This window comes from Thunnus thynnus, chromosome 21, assembly GCF_963924715.1.
Source record: "Thunnus thynnus chromosome 21, fThuThy2.1, whole genome shotgun sequence".
Classification (NCBI taxonomy): domain Eukaryota; kingdom Metazoa; phylum Chordata; class Actinopteri; order Scombriformes; family Scombridae; genus Thunnus; species Thunnus thynnus.
The window spans coordinates 10035607-10050848 of record NC_089537.1 but is presented as its reverse complement, the minus strand read 5'-3'; the positions used below and the strand labels follow the sequence as shown (position 1 = coordinate 10050848).

The 15242-nt window shown below is 39.2% G+C and overlaps 1 long non-coding RNA gene across 1 annotated transcript; it reads right to left on the bottom strand.

Annotated features, from left to right (window-relative positions):
• Positions 1 to 11: 11 nt before the first annotated feature.
• On the bottom strand, positions 12 to 4722 carry LOC137173406 (uncharacterized). Its single transcript, XR_010925175.1, has 2 exons — positions 1572 to 4722; positions 12 to 943 (listed from the first exon to the last, which is right to left on the bottom strand). It is a non-coding gene; the product is annotated as an uncharacterized lncRNA (long non-coding RNA).
• Between the last annotated feature and the right edge of the window lie 10520 nt (positions 4723 to 15242).

The following is a 15242-nucleotide window of genomic DNA, read 5'->3' as shown; positions in this document are numbered from 1 at the left end:
TGTGAAAATAGAGGGAAGGATCAGTTTCCCGCTCTCCATGAAACATTATATGTATGATAATGAAAGCGCCAATAGCCTTACTAAAATGAAATAATCTTCAAAGATATATATATTTACTGTGTAGAAAGTGATTAGATTACTACTTCAAATGGCGATCTGCAAGGATCAAGTCAATAAATGTTTAAAAAAAAAAGTGTTGTAAGATTTGTATGAATAAATTTTTGTAAACAACAAAAATTTCGTCTAATCTTTGAAACCGGTATCACCATAAGTCTTTAGGTGAAGACACATTTAAGAGGATGAAAACCAGAAAGGAAAACCTAAATCCTTACATTCCCTCGACGGTTTTAACAAGGGTGTTACATAAGAAAAGGAAGATGAAAGGAATGAAGAGACAAAAACAGCTTGTGGTCATCAGAGAGGGAAACATTAGCAGCATGAAACGTCAAACAGACCACATATAATTAGATAAGACTAAGCGACATAATGCAAATCAGTTTCAAAGCACAGACATACATGGACATGCAGTATGTACTGTAGCAGCCAAAAGAAATCAAAGCATGTTGAAGTAACAAAAATAAGTATCCATCAGTTTTTTCTCTCAATCAGTGTGTGTGTTATGTCTTATCATTGTGTGGATGGTCAATAACTACAAGATGTTGCAAAAATTGATCAGCAAACCACAGAAACAAAGGATAAGCTGGTGAAAAGGAGACCAAAAGAAGCCCCATTTTCATGGTGACTCAGTGACTTTGGCGGAGGAACAGTGACACCAGTTGGCCGGGTGTCTACCTCCCCTTGGGACAGCATGAGTAAAGAGGCGTGGGAGGGATCACCCAGCCGCCACCACACGATGCCTCGCTGCACTTTACACCTCTCCAGGACTTCAGCAGTCACCACCAAAGGCCTGCAGTACTGGTGGAACAGTTGGCCGGTCTCGACACTGGTACATTTCACCATCATGCCAAAAACAACAATGTCGACGCGTGAAGCAAATGAGTTGAAGTGGACCGGTTTTGAATAAGCAGGCGCAGAGATGAGGGAATGAATAAATGTGTCTACATGTATTAAGATGTCTATTACATAAAATAATTACTCAGGTGGTACAACTGGAACAAAAGCCTTCAGAGCCCACACAAACCCCATCACAAAACAGATTGAATGCAATTTAATTCTGTCACTAAGCACAATTTCTTAATGTTCATCATTTTCTTGGTATAATTTATTGATAAATATAAAGTTTAAAAACAATGAATCATTTTGGATTTCTGAAGTTCAAAAACATAAGCCGCACTCTTGCATTATTCAGATTTCAGCTTTTGGAAAAGGCCTATACATAAGCTGAAATGATCAATTAATTAGCCTAGTTATGATCGACAGAAAATTAAGCAGCAACTGTTTTGATCATTAAATACTCATCAAGTTTTGGCAAAAATATAAAAAATTCACTGGTTCCCGCTTCTAAAATGTGAATGTTTGCTAGTCTGTGATATTAAACAGTAGGAGACACATCTCATCTGTCATCTCTGAGAAGGCCTTAATTCAAGATTTCATGTATTTTTGCACCTTACCAGTAGCCTATACCAGTGGGCAGGTCTAGGTGTGTCTGTAGGAAGCTGCAGGTAAAGACTCCTTTGCACCTCCTGTGGTCCAGGAGAACATCTAGTGAGATGCACAGATGCAAATGATGCTAAAACAAGTTATCCTTTTAGCAGCAGGAATTAACACTTAATGAAGAATATGAAGCTATAGCATTCACACATAAAGGTTTTTGAAGACAGCCTAGCTTCACTTGCTCACTAACATCTGGTATCTAGATATATATGAGAGATATGTTAGCTAACATTTTAGGTACCTTTACAATCTTGCCAATGTTTTTGTATATATTAGTCTTCACATCATCACAACAAATCTTAAGATTAAATCCAACTCAATGGTAGCTACACTAATTTAGCTTTGAATGCTAAAAAGATAACTCACCAACTAGGTCCAGCAGACAGTCTTCAATATTTGACTTCATTTTGTACTGACCTAACGAGACACAGCTCTTTTAATATCTTCGGTATCCATAGTAACCTGTTCAGAAAGGCTTTAGCGTTAGCTGCTAACTTTCTATCTGGTGTCCTCATACAGAGAAAGGGACTCAGTGGAAACATATTTTTTTGCACTGTTGAAATATTTAACTCTTCATAGTCTATATTTTGCTATATCATGACTTGTTATGTGTTTTCACTTATTTAGCCAAGTATTTAACCTGCCAATAGATATTTTTCACACCGCCAATTCTAACATATCAAAACAAGAAAGGTACAGGTGCAATTAATGCCAACTGTGTTACATTTAGGTGAGCCAGTTCCAGGTTCCTGGTATTGTGCATGCTGGCTTGTTTACTGGGACTTTAAGGTGCAATGTGTAGAATATAGTAGCATCTAGTGGAACAGACTTGGCAGAAATGGAATATAATATTCATAAGTATGTTTTAATTAGTGTATAATCCCATGAAAATAAGAATTTTTTCTGTTTTTGTCAGCTTAGAATGAGCCTTTTATATCTACATACGGAGCAAGTCCTTTTCCATGCAGCCTGCCATGTTGCGCCACCATGTTTCTATAGTAGCCCAGAACAGACAAACCAAACACTGGCTCTAGAGAGGGCCTTTCGCGTTTTTGACAAGTCAAAGTTTCTGCTGTTTAAAAGGGTATTGTCTTTATATAAACAACATTGCTGTTCTTTATAACATGCTAACTGTGACTGTGCCTCAGTGTCGAATGAGAAGGACGAGAGAACAGCGATATCAGAGTGAATAATGGCGCGGTTACCAAATGGCAATGAAGTCTGATTATTAGGTTAAAAAGCATTAGCTTCAGAGCCCACTAAAGCTAATTGGTTTTCATCCGAGAGCAGGATGTTAAAAATATAAATTACATGTTATTATCAAAAGTGGACTAATGCTGTAAACACTATAATATAATGAAAAGAAAGTGCTGTAAACACGCCATCTTACTCGTGATGTGAGTCCCTATCAGTCTGATGAGTCTGCCTCCTGTTGAGACCCCACACTGTGGGTGCAGTGGGTGGCATTTGGAATACCACCACCCACCCTATAGCCCTCTCTTTCCCCACAAGTGGCACCTTTTTATACTTGTGTGTCAATCCACATTACAGCTAATGACCTTAAATAGATCCCATATATCTCATAATATCTGATAATAAGCCACCACAGAGCAGGACCTTTTCTAGACATTGAAGGCTTGTCTGCACACCCCCGCTCTCCAGACCTGCCCTCTCTAGTCCCTGAAATCTCTTTGCAGGGCTTCAATTACAATCACATCACTTGCAACTGTGAGTAGTTGCAGCATCATACTGTGATGTGCGGTATGGGATGTCAGACCGAGCAACCACACAAAGCCTGCCATGTCTCTCTCTGCTCCCTTGTGTGCGTAATAACCCCCTCTCAGACATGATGGCAGGGCTTTGATTTTGTGGCCGCGGCCTCAGCTCTCAGAGGAGCGCACAGTGAAGATGATCAATGGGAGTGATCTGATTCCTCCGGCCCGTGCCAGACCCTTTCTTAACCCTGCTAACCCAATCAGCCAATGTTGCCAGGCAACCAGTCCCAAGAGGATGCGCTGTGAATGGGCGGGGCCTTCCTGGGCACCCAAAGATCACGTCGGATATATTTCACTCAAATGGCTTCAGTCTCAGCTATGTTGACTTCTACTGGCTGCAGTGGTAAGTTTCAGGGAGCGGCTGATAAATAAGCTACCGGAGAGGAAAGCAGAGGTTGAGTAATGTGCAGTGATTCATAAAAGTACACAGACATAAAGAAAAAAACAGACAAGCACACATACACACACACACACACACTGTAACTAATGCACAAATAAATCACAGAGCTCAGAAAGAGCCAAGACACATTTGCAACAGCCACAAATGCATGAAAAAAAAAGATTATTGTAGAGAAAATGTGAATAGTATGTTAAAAATTAATTAACAAAAATCTGTGACTAAGATATTGTGGGAAAGGACATACAGGAGTAACAGAAATCCAATTCAACACAGTTTTTTTTTTATCCCAGTGCCAAAACCAAAATGTTTGGTTTGAAGGCTACAGCAACTAACATTGTGTGGTGAAATTCAATGTCTTTATATTTGAGCATTTCCTTTCAAACATCTTAGAAGGATACAGTATTTACCCCTGAATTCAAGGTGAAAAACCTCAAATACACATCACCTGAAGTAAAAACTCTGAACCACAGACAATACAGTTCTTCAAGATAAGATAAGATAAGATAAGATAAGATAAGATAAGATAAGATAAGATAAGATAAGATAAGATGTGATGGTATTTCTCCACATTTTTCTATTTTGGTGGTCATATCCAACTTTGCTGTCGTCAAACTGCTCCCTTAAATACTCAGACTGTTTCCCCTACATGTTCAACTCCTAGTCCACAACCCATACTCCCTGCGTCAACCCAGGATCCCCTCTGCTTCTCTGGGGGCCGCGTGAGTGACAGCTTTCTGGAGGGGGAATCCACATGAAGCCCTTTCATCAGTGGAGCCCCCTGGGCCCTGCTTGACTGACTGCAGAAAAAGTGCAAAAGTTCAGCTGTTCTACAAAGCTATTGCTGTATATACAACCGTGAAAACTTGTATTTTTTTAATATCAGACCTCTAAGAGACCTCCTGCCAAATAGGAGGGAGGAAGCAGAATGAACAGTATGAACAGAACCGGATGTGTCTGGTGAGAAGTTTTAAGCAGTGCTGCCCAACTGAATAGACTGTCCAGGACAGCCCTGGATTGGACCCATATGGATTTTTAAGGCCAGTTACAGTGCTAATATTTTTGTACAAAAGCTGAGAATCACCAGCATTTTGTGCCAATATTCAGTCTCTCTAAATTTATGCATATTCTTGCCAGAAATTACAGGAGTCTGATTCATGTCATGGTGAAAGACAAGCTTTTAGAAAGTGAGGGAACATGGGGAGATCTCTGCTCATGATAATTTTATTAACTCTTTAAGATTATGAGACTTTTTAAAGAAGAAATAACACATTCTTCCTCTTAGAGAATGGAAAGTTTCAATTATATGGCAATAAATAATATATGGCAATAAATAATACACAACATAAAACACAGCTTTGCTCAATTTAATACACCAAGAGCTACAGCCTTGGCCTGTTAGACCAATAGATATTGCTGTGTAACTGACATTACTGAGTTTGCTGATGTCTGTTCCCATGCTTAAAGGGCACACTATGCTTCCTGCATTAACACATTATTGAACAATTAAATTTAGATTATGTATTATATCAGTAGTGGACCACATGACTGGTGAATATCTGATGTTTGATACAGGCCAAACAACTGGTGATTTGTTTACAGGAATCTCAGTAACAAAGTGTTTTGTCTCTATTTGTCTCAGTCTTTGCTCTCTTAGAGAGAGCTGATAACAGTTCATAGCATACCTTGTTAAGTGGTCTGCTTTTCATCCCAACTTTATAACTTAGGCATTAAGTACTGAAGCCTCAGGTATAGTTTTTAGCCAAGATAGTGACGTTGCTCTAGGGATGACAATGTTGATCTATTGGTCCACCACTTTGGTCCAGACGTAAATAACTCAACAGCTACTGAATGGATTGCCATACAATTTTGTACAGATATTCATGGGACCCAGAGGATTAATCCGTCTGACTTTGGTAATCCCTTGACACGCAGAGTTAATTACTGTTTATCAAATGATAGCATGCTAAGAGGGCTAAACTAAGACTGATACATGGATGGACGGACGGACGGACGGATGGTCATTATTCTACTTATTGGCAGTAAGTAGAATAAGTGCTTCCATCCAGTTTTGTAATTAGAGGTTTGGTGTGTTTCTGTTACATTTTAAGTGTTAGGTCAGACATATTCAACCATATTCATATATCAACCTCTTTTACTCTTCAATCTAAACGGGTCAGATATTAGCAAGCTAACGCTAGCTTTGTCAGTTGCTTCATTCAGCTAGCTAACGCAACAGCTCCATCCGGCAGTTGGTGTCAATATTTAGTAACAACTATTCTCTATGTAAGAACTAGTCTGTGTGGTGCAAGTGGTTTTAATAAATTTCCACTTAATGGGCTAAACACTTACATTTTAACTAGGCTAAATAGGCTAACTCAAGGCATGTTATCATTGCAGTGTGCTGACATTAGCATTTAGCGCAAAGCATTGTGTTATAGACTCTTGCTATGCAGGATTTTCCTAAAAAAAAAACAATGTATAGACTCATAAAAAAATAATCCCTTTCAATTATCACTAATATGGCGTATGTATCTGCAGAGATTCTGCCCCTGTATTTTCCTATTTTCTTATTACTTTGCTGTGTTTGGGACATTTCTGGATGTCAGCCTTTGAGCAGTGGGTGTGTAACTCCCTGCCAATAAGAGCAAGAGCAGGGTGTGAGGACGGGACTCGTAGCGTAGCAACCAGGTTACATCACTGTCTCTGTCTCGCTCCTCTGCTGTGCTCATAGACTGTATAAAAATATGGACGTAGTTACCGTGACGTCACCTGGTGGTTTCTTGGCAGTGCATGACGCTGCCTAACTCCCAGCCAATCAAAAATGGGCAAAGAGGCGGGCCGAATGGCTGAAACAAGCCACCTAGCGGCTGGCGGACATGTCACTCAAAGCAGCCATGTCCTTCATTATGTATGACTTTACAGCTTAATAAAACTTAAACGGGTGAGTTATAAAAAAATTCACCCCCCATACAGTTGCCATAAAAGGGGAAAGTAGCTATAGAGACCAAAACCGGTTTTTGTACCAGGCTGTAAACATGTTTATTTCTGCTGTAAAGTTGGGCATTTTAACATGGGGGTCTATGGAGAATGACTTGCTTTTGGAGCCACCCTCAAGTGGCCATTCAAGGAACTGCAGTTTTGGGCACTTCCGCATTGGCTTCATTTTACAGCCCCAGAGGTTGCCGCTTGGCTGTCGCTTGGCTGTCTCCACCTCATTGTCTTTGTGTCATGGATGTATAAAGAACTACAGGTCTGTGTGTCTGCTTGACTGAGGGCGGGGCTGAACTACACACACGTAGAGCAGAGAGGCCACAGCGGACAGGATGAAGCTCTGCATTCACACAAAATCCGGCAATATGGCACCTTCCCGCAAGGTTGTGCAGAGGTGTGGTGTGTTTAGTGTAGGCAGAAATCACAGTGTGGGTGGACACAGAGAAAATCAGGAGGGCCTAGCCTGTCCAAGACCAATTATACTTAATAGGTTCTGAAACGCATATGTTAACCAAAATAGGCCATTACAACTATACTTGTCTTAATTCACCATGGCTTAATTATACAAGCCTTATACATCATCAAAGGTAATGTTACCCAACAAAAACTCGACCCAATAAACAATAATATTGAAATAGGCAATAGGTTACTACAGTCCGAAATTGTAAATTAGCTCACTTTCGATGATTACAGCAGGAAACTTTGGGACTTGGTGTTGAAATTATTGAAAACTTTGAAATTATTTCAAAGAAATTGTTATTAGTCCACTACTTCAGTCAGTTCTCTTTCAAAGGAGAGCAGGGACAAAGAGTTCAGTCTGTATGTCATCATTAATGCCCTGATGCCAGTTTTTATCTGACTGACAGTTGAAAAGAGCCTTTCAACTGTACAGGTCTTTGCTGATGCTGACGGGGAAAGGGCTGAATTAGCAGCCATGTACGTGTGGTTACTACTTGGCATTGAAACTGGCGCAGGACTAGGTGTCTGGGTTGAGAATGATGGCTGAACTTGAGCTGAATTATCATCCTCCTGCTCCTCATGACATCTTTTTGTGACTGCTTTGTTTCACCATAGTTTTTATCTTAACCTTAAAAGCAGCTAGCTAGCGGAAAGTAGGCTTCTGTGCCTCTGTGCAATGCATATGTACACCGAGTGAAAGAGGAGGAGCTGCTTGCAATCCAGCATTTGCAAAATGCACTGCCACTCAAAATCTGACTTATCAACATCATCATATGGTAAACAAGAAGCAAGAATTGTTTTATTTTTATTGGTCGCGTAGTCAGATAATTCAAACAGTATTCATTGACTGCTGTCCACTGGATGATCCAGGAAAAAAGGAAGCCTTCTGATTGAGTGCCAACGTTTTAGTTTTTCCTCTAGGGTTAACATTAAGACATTTGGTATTTTCTTAGCTATTTCTCTGTAGTGGAAGTCTCTTACTTACTTCTCACAGTGGAGGAGGAAGTGCATCTCTGTCTCTACCTCTCCTGTTGAGCAGTGACCACATACATGCTCCTCTCTGGGCAGCCATATCTGTGTTTCTACTGCCAGATGGGGGTCACTGAGCTTGTATTTGGTCAGGATCAGTCTCTGCTTCGTATCTCCGATGTGGTGGAAATATTCAGCCAATTTATATTCTCTGTTTAGGGTCAAATAACAGTTTAGTCTACTTTGAGTTTTTGTCTCATTTCTCCAATGTTCTAAATATAGATCTTTTGACTGACTCATAATTAGTTTTATCCTGTTGTGTTGTTTTGAATCAGTGCTGATGGGGGACTGGTTGGTTAGCTTCACCATCAGCTCACTGAGGGGTCTGTTTTCAGGGTTCAGCTCTCGGGTTTTTATTGCTTTGAATGGAGGTGTGTCTTTTGGACATAGACTTAGATGTGTCCAAAACGTTATTGCCCCATTTCTGTATGTTTAACAGTAATGGGAAACATCCCAGTTCTGCTCGGCAGGCGTTACTTGGTGTTTTACTTTGAATGTTTAGAGTTCTTCGACAATATTCAGTGTGGAGGACCTCTATTGGGTTTTTGTCCCATGAGCCATGCTCCAATCTATGATTGGATGGGGAGGAGGGGCCACCTTTGAATGCTGTGTTTACAAACACCAACTAACAAATCCTGCATAGTGTACCTTTAAAGCATCAGTTCACAATTTTTCAAGTGTGTCTTAAAACAACAGTCAAGTGTCCATATTAACAGTGAAAGAGGTTTTCCTCACTGTAATCATTCCTGCTTTTCATACTGGCTATTAAAAGTCCCCTTCAAATGTGCCGTCAATCTAAGTGATGGGGGCCAAAATCCACAGTGTGTCCACACAGTCATTTTGTGCAGAGTTAGTCATATCAAGTGGATATCTGCCACATTTAGTCTTTTTAGCATCAAATTCCCTCTTTGCGTTTCCTCGTTGAGCTGTGGCGGTAAGTTAATTATGAAAGGATCTTCTAATGGTCAGTATGAACAGGAGGAATGATTATGGCACAAAAAACCATTTGTTCATTTGGGCACCTGACTGTTGTTTTAAGACAGACTTGAAAATTGTGAACCTGTCCTTTAAGTCTTATTATTTCCATATTTTCATTTACCTGTACATCTACTACTCACACCCATCCTACTTCTCATGTTTCTCCTTGACACTATACAGTACATGGGGGCCCAATTAGCATTCACCTGGTTCAGACATCATGGCAGTCTAGGTTCAGAGGCCAGAGGTAGGGGAGCATGTTCCTGGGTTTGGACTGAACACTGTACTCATTATTGAGCTTCAGCTGACCCCTGATGTCCTTTTCCTCACATCATTAGAGATACTGTAGGTCTCAAGGCTAAATTGGGCATACACACACATACACACACAGCCCACAGGGCCATTAATATGCATCTACTGACGTCACACTATCGATCTGTCTATTAGCACACCGTATTGCCTCATGAAATGATCACTACAACAGTGCGGTGGCTGTAACTTTGCAAACGTACAAGATGAAGAAGGTCACAGACACTTTGGGAGTTCATATGTACACAATTAAATCACACACTTCTCTGCACATTACAGTATGCTCTTGCCCAGTGTATAGGGAGGTCATAGAAAAAAACAAAACAAGGCTATAAAGTGTCTTGTTGTGGTTTTGATACCCAGACGTTCATCATTCATCTGACACCAATGAGACGGCGGTAATAAATCAGTTCAGGTGCTTGATCTAAATCCTGCTAAAGATAGAGGTAGAGTTAATTTATCTCACTTGTGCTGATGCGGATATACCTGTCTTCTGTTGTTGCAGCAGGTACACCGCAAGCAGAGATAAATCATATAGTACAAGAATAGAGCATTCAGTCATATCTTAAAAAACAGAGGATCAAACACTTATGTACAAACACTTTTCTTGCCTTTATTCTATTGAACTTTTGGAGTCTATTGAGAACAGAACTTTACCTAAGCAACAAACAATTTATATTTCAGCTTAAATATGTAACAGGAAAGGATATAAGAAAGGCCCAAAAAATCTTTTATGAAGTACATATTACCTTTAGCAAGACTAATGTTTTTTTGTTTTTTTTTAGCTATTATATATTATTAACACTATAATAGGTGATTTAAGTGTTAACTCACCAATAGCAATGTCATAAATTCCCAATGATCAGCCTCTGACCCACTTTATACATGTTTAAATCCGCTTGTTCACTTCAAATTGGCTTGTCAAAGGTGTGCAAAGTAAAGAAACAAAGCTAAATGCTAACCAATAGGACCAAAATCATTGACTGACAAAAGGAGCTTTCAGATGCATCTTATAGTCTTCATCAATAAACTTCCATGCTTAATTTTTAAGCCAACATTTACGAGAAGTCCTAAAACTGCTCAGAAAAGACCTTAAGATATGATTGGAAGCTCTGGAAAAAGTCATTGAACATCGTGTGTTTTCAGATAGATGCTTTAACCTCTGCCTGATGACATATAAACATATTTTCTTGGCCTATCCTGTAGGATGGCATTTTAAGAAAAGATACTGTCATTCATCTTCATTGGAATTTTCCTCAGTCAGTCTTCCTGATGTCCAAAGTGAGTGTCAGCCTAATAGAATTTCTTTTTAACCCTTTTATGCATCCACCCTCGTAATGGCACATCAATAAACAGGTGATGAATGAGAGAGGTAATTAGATATGACTCAAGGAGAAACATATTCCTAAATTAACTAATCAATAGCTGCATGACCATTACAATCTGCTTTCTGGAATAAATTAATTTCCTGTCATACATGATTACACAGCTTGTTCTAAATATTATCCTGTTCATGGTTAAGCAATTGAGTCATTCATCCCTCTTTGAATTTTACATCACATTAACATCCCTTAGCAATGTAGCTGAATATTTAACAGGGCCCCACTGACAGTTTTTCTCTGGTCCGCATTTGCTGCATGGTGGGGATTTTAGAGTTCCTGTCAGGATACAGGATGCACATTTTCTTGTTTTTTGTTCAACATGCACTTTTAATGACTTTATGTAATGAGTCTGTGGGTTACTGTTATTGTTACTGGCATTGTTTCTCAAACGTTGGGCTCATTTGCAGCTTGACCTCTAATCATAAACCAACAAATGTTTGTCAATGAAACATCCATAATTACACTGGTGGTCATTGACTGAAGATAACATTTGGATGTTTCATAAAAGCTGCTTCATAGAAGGCCTCTATCTGAATGAGTGTGCTATCATTCATCCTCTGCTCTGCCTGTTTCATATGTATCTTTAATATCTTCAGTTACCAAAATAGAGCCTCTATCTTTAGCTGTTCACAGTTCATCTTAGCAGACAGTGACTGCTCCTGAAATAAAGTCTCTTGTCTTCTCAGATTCCTCCTGAGGTTATGCTGCTGGGCAGAAGTGTTGATGAAGCAGCAGGGGAGCAAATGAATAAAAAACCAGAGCACTGTCAACGACTGAAAAGCATTGACATCATCATTTTGTAGCTGATAAATAATGCAAAAATAAAACATCACAGATGTGATAACAACACAGCGAAATATGATGAACTCAGAAACCCAGCAGCTGAGTTGATTTTAAAGATGTGTGAGGAAAGTTGTATTCCTTTCATGAAATCTGTGGTTTTCCTGAAGTCTTGAAAAATGCATGATGCTCGTTTATTTGTCCCCTGCACACACTGAAAAATCACTGCTGAGCAACAAACAACCCTTTATGTCAGAATCAGCACCATTACTGTCTAACAGTGAGCCATACTGTCAAGCTCTGAGCTTATTAAAAAAGACTGAGCGCATCATATCTGCTGACAGTCCTGAATCATTCACTAAAGCCTTTTTCTGTAGTGTTTGGAGGGGCAATACTCTTGGGTGTCATCCTGTGTACTTTCTGTTCCTCTGTATGTCCTGGTGCTCTGTTTCAACCAATCTAATGATGTCATATATTTGTCCAACTATATCATCAAGTGCCACAGTGACTTAGAGGGACTCACAAAAAGTTTTTTAGATAGATGATCACATCATAGAAGAAATGAAAATAACAGATGTATTGTTTGTGACTACACTGGTGACCCCCTAAAATTCCTGACCATTAAATCAAATTTGTGCAAAAGATATACCTCAGTGTAAGGTGTGTGTTGATTAAACTGGTCACTTACTGTATAGTTATATCTGGTTCTTTTGATTTTCATGATCTTTTATTCAGACATGCTGAGAATTTTCTTAAGTCTTGGAGAAATTAGAATATCATCATCATCATCATCATCATTCTCTGAGACTCATAAATTGAAGTGATGACTCCTCTTTAAACCTTTTACCACTGCAGAAATTAATATTACAAGTAGCTGCAACATGTATGCTTACATTGAGTTGACAGCCCATCATTTCAGCTTACCATTTCCTTATCTATTCCCCTTAAATTTATACTACTAACATAATTTGCAAAGAACGGTTTATTGCTAGAATGCAGGAGGCCAAGCTGAAGACTCCTGCAGCCTCTGAGGTCAAAGTATTGTACTTTTTCCTAACAACTGTGGCATATATCATGGTTATTGGTCACGAACCAAATTACTGCCAAATGAATTAATGTATTGGACAAAATGAAATTTTGACCTTATAATGGCACTAAATGAAAAGTCAGAGGATCAAAGTTAATACAAATCATCCTTAGGGGACCATGAATCTCTAAACCAAAGTTCCTACCTTTATTGGATGGTGGGCAGTGAAGAGGCAGACAGGAAACAAGGGGAGAGAGAGATGGGCATTAAGCTACTGGGGTGCTCCAACAACTTATTTTAATAACAGCCTAAAATGTCAACCAACTGGTGGCACTTCAGGAAAAGTCAGTGGATCACTAAAGTCATTAGGATACGTCATCTGGGAACGAATATTTGTACCATATTTTGTAACAATCCATATGGTAAATTTAAAGATTGCATGAATAAGTAGAAAATTTGACTTACTGTTGGTGTTAGAGGAAAAGTCAGAGGATCATCAAAGTCATTAGAAATGATCCTCTTGAGACCATGAATATATGAAGCAAATTTCATGACAATATATCCAATAGTTGTCAAGGTATTTCACTCTGAACCACAAATGTTGACCTCATGGTGGTGCTAGATGAAAAGTCAGGGGATCATCAAAGTCAGAGGGATTCATCCTCTGGGGACCATTAATGTTTTCACAAAATGTCATGGCAATCCGACCAGAAGTCGTTCAGATATTTCAGTCTGGACCAAAGTGGTAGACCGACCAACTGGCATTGCCATCCCTACAGACATGCTGCTAACGTGGCTAACACAATAACATAAACAATAATTAGACCAAAGGAAATGTAAAAATGAATTAGCACAATAACAATGAAAATGGATTCACAAAAGTATAGACTATACCTGTCAAATTACATTGTCTGTCATGGGGAAAAGAAACATACAACACAGTAATTCATGGAATGCTAAGCTAGTTAGCATTCAAAGTTAGCACAACAGTAAAATAACAATTATTCATAATGTTGTATTACTAGCTTCTGACAATTTTTATAATGGTTATCATTATTAACATAACTTATTAACAACTAACTACTATAACTTTTCACAGAAAAAAAAACTAAATTAACAAATCAACAATCAGAAAAAATAAAAACTGTAATGAAAAAGTACCTACAGATAATTCTCCAACAAGGGTATTTGGAGAGTAGATAAAAGATGTCTGTCGATATATGTTTGGTGACAGACCTAAAGGAGAATTTAATTTTAATCCGCTGATAATGGGTTGGAAAAACAAATTCTCCAATAAACACTGTGGGCGGAAAAAGGGTAAAATTGTATTTTATAGGTCCCTTAATTTTATACTAATTTCCTGGAAATTTTCTGAGTGATTTGCAGATATATAACGATCAATTTTTAGGACATTTTACAAAGTTTATAGAGTTTTTAAGAAACAAACTAATATGTAGTTTGACACAAAAAACTACACACTGAAAAATAAGCAAATAAGCATCAGTTTAGGTTAATTTAATAAGTTTTCTATCAGAATTTTTAAGGGTCTTATTAAGAATTTTTGCAAATTAACAACTATGTATTAACCTTAATGTAATGAACTGGCACTTACAAGCTAAACCAATGTAACACTTTTTCTCTATTTACTTATAATTTGTTCCTGTAACAAATGTCAAATGTCTGTAAAATGTCCGAAAAATGAACCATTAGATAATGCAAATTACTCAGGACCTGTAAAATAAAGCATTACTAAAAAAAAGTGGCAAAAAAGCAGCTAAATCAGGATAAAAAATGTATTCTGCCTTATTAATTAAAGGCTCATGCGATAAGATTAACTGACAACAAACATCAGTCCTGTAAAAAATAAGTGGGTTCCTTTCAGCTGGAGCTGTGTTGTAATTTTCAGGCTTCAACAAATAATTGTCACATACATGTCACGACTCCTGCCTCCGTCCTGTGTCTCCTTACCTGTTGCCACTTCCGCAGTGACTCTTTCCCTGTGTGTGTGATTGTGTGAGTGGAGACAGTTGTGCTGTTCCATAATCAAGACCTCTACTTATACTCAGTCCTGCCAGATCCACATTGCCAGATCGTAGCCTCTGCGTCAGTCCGTCTATGCATCAAGACATTTTTTTTCTGCATTTGGTTTTTGATGTTGCTTGTATCCTGCAGTCCTGCCTGCTCTGTCTCTGGTCCCTGTCTCCTGTCCCTCATTTCGTCAGCCCTGCTTCCCTGTCCTGGACCCCTGTTCTACCCAGCTTCCACAGATTCTGCTCTGGACCTGCTCCCCTTGCCCCAGCCTGCTTCAGCCCCAGGTTCCCATCTCCCAGCCCAAGCCTCAGCCCCAGGTTCCAAGCTTCCAGCCCAAGCCTTAGCACCAGGTTCCCTGCTTCTAGCCCAAGCCTCAGCCCCAGGTTCCCTGCTTCTAGCCCAAGCCTTAGCCCCAGGTTCCCTGCTTCTAGCCCAAGCCTCAGCCCCAGGTTCCAAGCTTCCAGCCC